Source organism: Lycium barbarum, chromosome 12 (genome assembly GCF_019175385.1).
Source record: "Lycium barbarum isolate Lr01 chromosome 12, ASM1917538v2, whole genome shotgun sequence".
In the NCBI taxonomy this organism is placed as follows: domain Eukaryota; kingdom Viridiplantae; phylum Streptophyta; class Magnoliopsida; order Solanales; family Solanaceae; genus Lycium; species Lycium barbarum.
Window position 1 is genome coordinate 55724536 of NC_083348.1, and position 8665 is coordinate 55733200.

The 8665-nt window shown below is 43.9% G+C and overlaps 1 non-coding gene across 1 annotated transcript; it reads right to left on the reverse strand.

The window, feature by feature from the left end:
• Positions 1–6240: 6240 nt before the first annotated feature.
• On the reverse strand, positions 6241–6357 carry LOC132625279 (U5 spliceosomal RNA). The gene has a single exon (XR_009576721.1). It is a non-coding gene; the product is annotated as a U5 spliceosomal RNA (small nuclear RNA).
• Positions 6358–8665: the final 2308 nt, after the last annotated feature.

The window sequence follows — 8665 nt, forward strand, 5'->3', positions numbered from 1 at the left end:
CTTGTTCGTGGATTCCGCTTATCCGTTTGCACATGGATGATATGGGATTGATACAATTTTCTTGATCTTAAGCCTCTCGAGGAAATCGTTGACCTTGCCACCTATGAACTGGGGTCCGTTATCACAGGTTATCTCAGTAGGGATGCCGAAGCGACAGATGATGTGGTCCCATATGAAGTCAATGACTTCCTTCTCTCTGATTCTTTCAAAGGCCTGCGCTTCAACCCACTTAGAGAAATAATCAGTCATAAATAGAATGAAACGGGCTTTACCTGGTGCCCATGGCAATGGCCCGACAATGTCCATTCCCCACTTCATGAAAGGCCAAGGTAAAACCACCGAATGCAGCAATTCCCCGGGCTGGTGAATCATCGGAGCATGTCTCTGACACCCGTCACATTTTCGGACAAAAGTTTTCAAGTCTCCGTCCATCCGGTTCCAGTAATAACCGGCCCTGATGATTTTTCGGACCAGAGCTTCAGCACCGGAGTGGTTGCCACAGGTTCCTTCGTGCACCTCCCTCAACACATACTCCGTCTCTCCGGGACCCAAACACTTAGCCAGGGGGCCGAAGAAAGATCGTCGATACAATTGGCCGTCTACCAAGCAGAAACGCGCAGCTTTGGTCTTTAATGACCGTGATTCTTTTGGGTCATTCGGGAGCTTTCCATCACGCAAGTAGTCGATGTACTTGTTGTGCCAATCCCAAGTCAAACCCATTGTGTTTATTTCGGCATGTCCGTTTTCTATTGTCGTGTTCAACAAGTGCACCGTAGTCTCGGGGTTGATTTCTTCCCCTTCGACCGAGGATCCCAAATTTGCCAATGCATCGGCTTCGCTGTTCTGTTCCCTCGGTATATGCTGCATGGTCCATTCTTTAAACTGATGTAGTATCACTTGGATTTTTTCAAGATACCTCTGCATCCATTCGTTCTTGACCTCGAAGACGCCGTTCACCTGGTTTACGACCAAGAGCGAATCGTACTTTGCCTCGATTATTTCGGCCCCCATACTTCGGGCCAGTTCCAAACCTGCAATCATAGCCTCATACTCGGCTTCATTTTTAGTCAATTTAGCAGTTCGAATAGACTGTCGAACGGCATCCCCGGCCGGGGTTCTAAGGACGATCCCTAGCCCGAAACCTTTGAGGTTCGAGGCTCCGTCCATATGTAGCGACCAAATACCCGAGGCTTTCCCCGAGGTCAGCAGAAGCTCTTTCTCAACCTCGGGGACTAGAGTCGGGGTAAAATCTGCCACAAAATCGGCCAAGATCTGGGACTTGATGGCCGTTCGAGGTTTGTATTCGATATCATATCCGCTAATTTCGACGGCCCATTTAGTTAGTCTACCCAATAATTCCGGTTTATGCATGATATTTTTCAGGGGGTAAGTAGTTACTACACATATTGAGTGGCATTGAAAGTAGGGCTTGAGCTTTCTAGAAGCACTCACCAGCTCCAATGCCAATTTTTTCAAGTGGGGATAACGGGTCTCCGCATCCCTCAAAGTTCTGCTTACATAATAGATAGGGAATTGCGTACCTGATTCTTCCCGGACCAAAACGCCACTTACCGCTACCTTGGAGACAACAACGTAGAGAAAAAACGGCTCGTCCGCCTTTGGCGTATGCAACAGCGGCGGGCTAGACAAGTATCTCTTCAATTCTTGTGAAGCTCTTTGGCACTCCGGTGTCCAAACGAAGTCGTTCTTCTTCCTTAGTAAAGAGAAGAAACGATGACTCTTGTCTGAGGACCTCGATATGAAACGACTCAACGCCGCTATCCTTTCGGTGAGCCTTTGTACTCCTTTGACGTTATTCACCACCTCGATATCCTCGATGGCCTTGATCTTGTCCGGGTTTATTTCGATCCCCCGGTTTGACACCATGAAACCCAGAAATTTGCCGGACCTTACCCCGAAGGCACATTTTTCCGGGTTGAGCTTCATGTTGTACTTGCGGAGCACGTCGAAGGTTTCCTGCAAATGTTTTAAATGGTCCTCTGTTTCTAGGGACTTGACCATCATGTCGTCAATATAAACTTCTATTGTTTTTCCTATTTGTTCTTCGAACATCTCATTAACTAGGCGTTGGTAAGTTGCACCGGCATTTTTTAGTCCAAAAGGCATGACATTGTAACAGTAAGTCCCATATCGGGTGATGAAGGATGTTTTCTCTTGATCCTCCGGGATCCTCCGGGTGCATCCGAATCTGGTTATACCCAGAGTAGGCGTCGAGAAAACTTAACATCTCATGCCCGGCCGTCGCATCAATCATTCTATCGATGTGAGGCAACGGGAATGAATCCTTCGGGCATGATTTATTTAAATCCTTGTAATCAACACACATTCAAAATTTATTACCTTTTTTGGGCACCACTACCACGTTAGCTAGCCAGTCCGGGTACTTTACTTCCCGAATAGAACCTATTTTTAAAAGCTTTGTTACCTCGTCTTTTACGAAGGCGAGTTTTGCTTCCGCCATGGGCCTTATCTTCTGCTTCACCGGGGGAAACTTCCCGTCTAAGCTGAGCTTGTGAGTTGCTACCTCTGGTGATATACCTGTCATATCTATATGGGACCATGCGAAGCAATCTGCATTAGCTCGAAGAAATTCAATTAACTTGTTATTGAGCTCCGGGGTTAACCCTGTGCCTAGGTATACCTTTCTGTCCGGTAGATATTCGAACAAGATGATCTGCTCTAGCTCCTCTACTTTTGACTTGGTTGCGTCCGAGTCATCCGGTATGACGAATGATCTGGGCACACCGAAGTCATCCTCTTCGCACCCCGGGTCCAACCCTGATCCCTTACTTAGGTAGTCCATACATAGATTTTTTTCACCGACCAGATACTATACTGTGATTGCTATTTGGTGTCTGTTTCCTCGGTTGAGTTCTTCTCCCTTTGATCCGATTTATCGGGCTGAGGTGTCGTTTCCTCGACCGCGAACATCTCCCTTGCAGCGGGCTGTTCGCCTCGGATGGTTATTATCCCCTCCGGTGTCGGGAATTTCAGCAACTGATGCAATGTCGATGGCACGGCCCTCATGCTATGTATCCAGGGTCTGCCCAGTAATGTGTTATACTTCATGTCCCCTTCGATCACATAGAGCACCGTTTGCTGGATAGTGTCATTGATATTAACCGGCAACGATATCTCCCCCTTTGTGGTTTCGCTCGCCATGTTGAACCCGCTGAGTACCCGAGCTACCGGTACGATCTGATTGAGCAGCCCTAGCTGTTCGACCACTCTCCACCGGATGATGTTGGCCGAGCTACCTGGGTCAATCAAAATACGTTTAATCTGAGTTTTAAAGATAAGAATAGAAATTACCAATGCATCATTGTGCGGTTGAATGATGCCTTCTGCATTCTCGTTGCTGAAAGAGATGGAAACCTCAGGTAAGTAATCCCAGCTGCGCTTTTCGCGAACAACAGAAACCTTGGCCCGTTTCATTACCGGCCCTCGAGGGGCATCGGTGCCCCCAACTATCATGTTGATTACATGCTGGGGTTCTACTGGCTCGGCCCTTCGATGAGCCTCCCTTTCCTTGTAGTGATTTTTGGCTCGTTCACTCAGCAATTCTCGGAGATGACCATTTTTCAGCAACCGGGCTACCTCCTCTCTTAGCTGGCGACAATCCTCGGTTTTGTGACCATGGGTTACATGGTATTCACACACCATGCTCGGGTCCCGTTGGCCCGGATCCGACCTTAGAGGTCTCGGCCATCTTACATCCGGGACACGGCCAATGGCCGAGACGAGGCCCGAGGTACTGACGTTGAAGTTGTACTCCGATATCTTTGGTTAATCCTTGTTGCCGGCAGAGCTTCCGGCATCGCTCCTGAATGAGAGACCCTGACTGTTCGACGGGCGCTCGACCCGTTTACTACCCCGCCCGGAGAAATGGCTTGGGCTAACCCTTGATTTCTCCGACCTAAAGTTTGGCTTCTCCGAATGGGAGTATGGCCAATACCTTTCCCTCGACGACTCAACCGTCGTTTCGTAATCCTTCCTTGGTCTCTCAAAACTTTTGTTCACATTTATCGGCCCCGGGGGAAGTTCGAATTGATCATCCTCCACCCGAATTTTTAACTCGTATCGGTTACGGACATCAGCCCATGTCACAGCCTCGTACTCGAGCAAGCTTTCCTTTAATTTGAACGAAGTCGTTGAGCTCTGAACATTGAGCCCCTTTGTGAAAGCTTGTGCAGCCCATTCTTCTGGAACCGGGGGGAGCTCCATTCGTTCCCTTTGGAATCGGTTGACAAAATCACGCAGTAATTCATCGTCTCTCTGAGTTATACGGAAAATATCTGCCTTACGGGCCTGCACCTTCTTGGCACCGGCGTGAGCTTTTATGAAGGCATCGGCGAGCATTTCGAATGAAGTGATCGAATGCTCGGGCAGATGGTCGTACCATGTCAATGCCCCTTTTGACAAAGCTTCCCCGAACTTTTTCAGCAATACCGATTCAATTTCGTCCTCCTCCATATCATTGCCCTTTATAGCACACGTGTATGAGGTCACGTGTTCGTGTGGGTCCGTTGTGCCGTCATATTTCTGGATATCCGGCATCTTGAACCTCTTCGGGATTAGTTTTGGAGTTGCACTCGGAGGAAAAGGCCTTTGGATGTACCTCTTCGAGTTCGGCCCTTTCAGTAAAAGCGGAGCCTCCGGGATTTGGTTTACCCGAGAGTTGTATGTTTCCACCCTCTTCTCGGTTGAGTCTACCCGTTTTGCCAAAGTTTCGAGCATTCTCAGAACCTCGGTGGAGGACCCAGCTCCGGACCCATCGCTCTCGACCATCCGTGCCTCATCTCTTCTGGGTTCAAAAACACCCTTTGCCTCCTCCGAGGTCGTTTTATCCCCTCCGTTTTGCAACCGGGCTATTGCGATTCCCTGTTCGGCAATCGCCGCTCTCTGTTCTTGCAATATTTCAAAGATTAAACGTAAGTCAACATTATCCTTCGGGGTACCCGGTTCTTTCCGGCCCTGAGTCTGGGACAAAGTAATCGAATTGTGTGTATTTAAAGGGTCGGTAGCCGGTTGGGCTGCATTCTCCTGATCCACGATGTTTTGATGGTTGAGGCCCTCCCTCGAATTAACGGGGTTAGGATCAGTGGGGTTTGGTAGTCCCCGTGGGCCGCTTCCTTCGTTTTCGGCCACGATTTCGTGGTTGTTGACGTGATCAGATTGCCCACTATCAGCCAACTAGTCCGTTTTTTTTTCAGTGACGAACAGAAGATGCTTTCGATTTTGATGGGTAAGGTAGAGATCAAGATAAAAGACCACTATTATCCTAGCCCCACGGTGAGCGCCAAACTGTTTACCCTGAATTTGGATAATCAATTAAATTTGTGGGTGAGGTATAGGATATGTGGTTATGCCTTGAATCCTTTTGATAGAGAAAAGAAATATATGAATGTATTATGAAGAAGCAACTAATAATTGGTGGTTTGTTATGGACTTGAATGTTTACTAATATATGTGTGTTACTTGATTGAAGAAATGTAATAGAGATGAACACAATGAATTCGGATTGCACACGATAATGAGAGATATTTGTATATATTTCTAGTACAAAAGAATGTTCTTGATGTCGAGGAGCCAACCCCTTAAAAGTGAGTGATGGCCCTTATTTATAGTGTTGCCTCATGGGCTCCATACAATAAGAGAAAACTAAAAAATAAAGAAAACTCTGACTTAGATTAGGTTGGGTTAGGTTGGCCGTACGGTCTGACACCCGTACGATTGGCAGTTGAGCGTGGCAGGACGTTATCGACGCGTGACAATCGCCCAACGGATCTCCCGGACCAACGGCCACGAATAAACGGACTAACGGCCACAACCAAATGGACCAACGGCAACGACCAAACGGACCAACGGCAACGACCAACTCGGCCATGAAGGAAACCGGACCAAATGATGCCCCGACCTTGGCCTCGGTTCGGGAGTTCCTCCGGTTCAGAACGAAAGTCTTCATGCACGTTCTTGTCCCCTTCCCCTCAGTTCCGGGTCTCACCGGTTCAACGCATATTCGGTTTTTACCGTATACACTAGACACTACCCACTAACACCAACAACTAATAAGGGATTTCACCATTTGATCGTTCGGACACAAGCAATACTAGACAACGTACACACTTCTTTGAAAATGTTATACTGAAAATTAGAAAGAGCCCAGTACAAATCCCAGCAGCTTGAATCAAACTACAAAACTTAAACTAGAATTGTTGGGGGTCTCAGTAAAAACAACCCCTCCAAAAATAAGCGTATACCACTAATTGCAACGCTCACACGGTATTCTTTAGTAAAAGGCAAAACAATAGTTCGCTTTGTGCTCATCGCGTGGCTGCGTGAGTTTATTCTTTGGTGCGTGAGCTTCTTTTCTACTGGTTCCTGCTACTCGCTTCTTCACGTGTAACCGGTGTGGGACAAAGTTCCACACTGTATAACAATTAATACGCTAAGGGCGCTTTTTGTATGGACTGTCTTAGGGCGAGCCCAAGACTTTAAAAGCAGCTCTTTCCCATATTAAGATGAATTAAACAGCAGTCTTAGGTGCCGTTTGGCCATAAATACCAAAAACAAATTCACTTTTTTTGGAATTTTTGAAGTTGGAGTTGGAGTTGTATTTGGCCATAGTTTTTGAAATTATAGTTTTTGGTGAAATGTAGTTGTAAAAAAGTGAAAAAAGTGAAAAAAATTTGAAAAATAAGTTTTTCTTGTTTTTGGTATTCCGGAATACAACTTCAAAATATTTATGGCCAAACGCCCAAAAGTAAAAAAAGTGGAAAAAAAAATCCGGAAAAAAGTGAATAATTTTTATGGCCAAACGACTACTTAAAATGAGTTATTTTGGCACTTCACCCCATGAAATAGTGGTCAAAACCACTGGGCCTTGAATATGAGCTCCAATCCTAAAATTATGGAAATCCCAAAAAAGTGATTTAATTTTTGTTTGATTAAGTGGATTTAATTAGCAAAGTAGATAGAAATGATTGGGATTGAGGCATGATTGATTAAAGTTTTTCAAAAACTTTTTTGGATGTAGAAGTGCCTTGAGTAACTTTTTAAACCAAAGAATCTTCTACATACAAAAAATTGTACTCGGAAATTCCAAAAGGCAAAATTGTGTTTTTAGTCCCTGAGTTATAGCAATATTATAGTTTTGGTCCCTGTGTTACAAGACTATGCACATTAAACCTTTAGTTAACCTAATTGTGTTATTTTAGTCCTTTAAACTAACAAAAGTAAAAACATAACAGGTTAAGAACACAAAATATTAAACAAAGAAAAAAAAAGCAAATAGCAAGAGCCGATTGCCGTGTAAATTCACTGAGACATATTTCTGTCAAGTGATGGCTTCTGAATAAAGGGTATTAAACTTTTTCATTGATATGCATCAAAGTTAAATTTCTTTTACTTTAAGACTTGGATCTCAGAATGTAACTTTCAATTTTTGTTGGTCTCATACAATTGCAGCGGGTTGGGGCATCTTGCATCAAATCTAAATATTGCTTCAATGGTTAAGGGGGGAAAAGGAGATATTTGATGAAATCACACTTACGTTTTCGTTATCTCCCGCAAAGTGTAGCCAGATATGGAGCAATAAAAGTCCCTCTTTCTTCTTCAGTTTAATCACGACGAATGGAATTAAAAGCTACTATGTCCTAATAAAAATCTTTTTCTTTAGATTTTCTTTCTTCAAATATTTAAAACAGGCTTCTACAGCTTTGAAATTTTCAAGATTATTTCGTTATTAATGCATAGGTGGAGGAGCTTTTCATCTTTTTTGGGCCACGATGAGTTACGCAACAAGTAAGAGCTCAAAACCTACTTGTCTAATTGGGGAAAACTGGACGAGTGGCACAATTATGGGCCAAAATAAGCGGAGTAAAACAAAATCAACATGTTAAGAAGAAATAAGCAATAAACAAGTCAGGACACAATTTGCGTAGATCAAAATAAGTTGAGCAACCTGCTTTTAGATAGTCCAGAAGATATTGAGTTTTGTCTAGTGCTATTTAATTATTTTCATAGAAAGCCAATTAATTAGGTGGACCGACAGTTTCATCAGATTAGTCTTCAAAATTCTGTGTCATTTTGCATTCATGAGCCCATACTAAAACTTTCAATCAATTCCTGTCAATATCCACGCCAAGAAGTTAAGAACATAAATTCAGTAGCCCAAACAAGATGTCCAAATAAGAACATCCATGTTTGGCTCTCGTATCCAATTCCAATACGTTCATTGAGATATCGCGTGGTTAAACTTTGTGAAAACGTATGTTGGGTTTAGCCAGTTCATTTCATTCTATTTAACCCCGGTTCGCTCTTTAGTGTTCGCGTATCAAGCGCTCATTGATCAGTTTAGTTTCTTAACTATCGTTGAATAAAAAGGAAGCTACTGTTATTACATATGAACCGTTCTAGTCTTAAACATCAATTAGCGACTTGCTATATTAGCAAGGTGAAGAACGAATTAAATTTAGAATTAAAAAGAGAAACTTGGAAAATTAAGTAGTAATCGTAAATGCGCCGGGATCATAACAACGTATTTATCAATATCTGATCAGTAAAGGAAACATATTTTGTTCACTTCAATTAAGTGATTTGGGAAAAAATTGAACCACTCAGACAAACATACTACCTCTTCTTA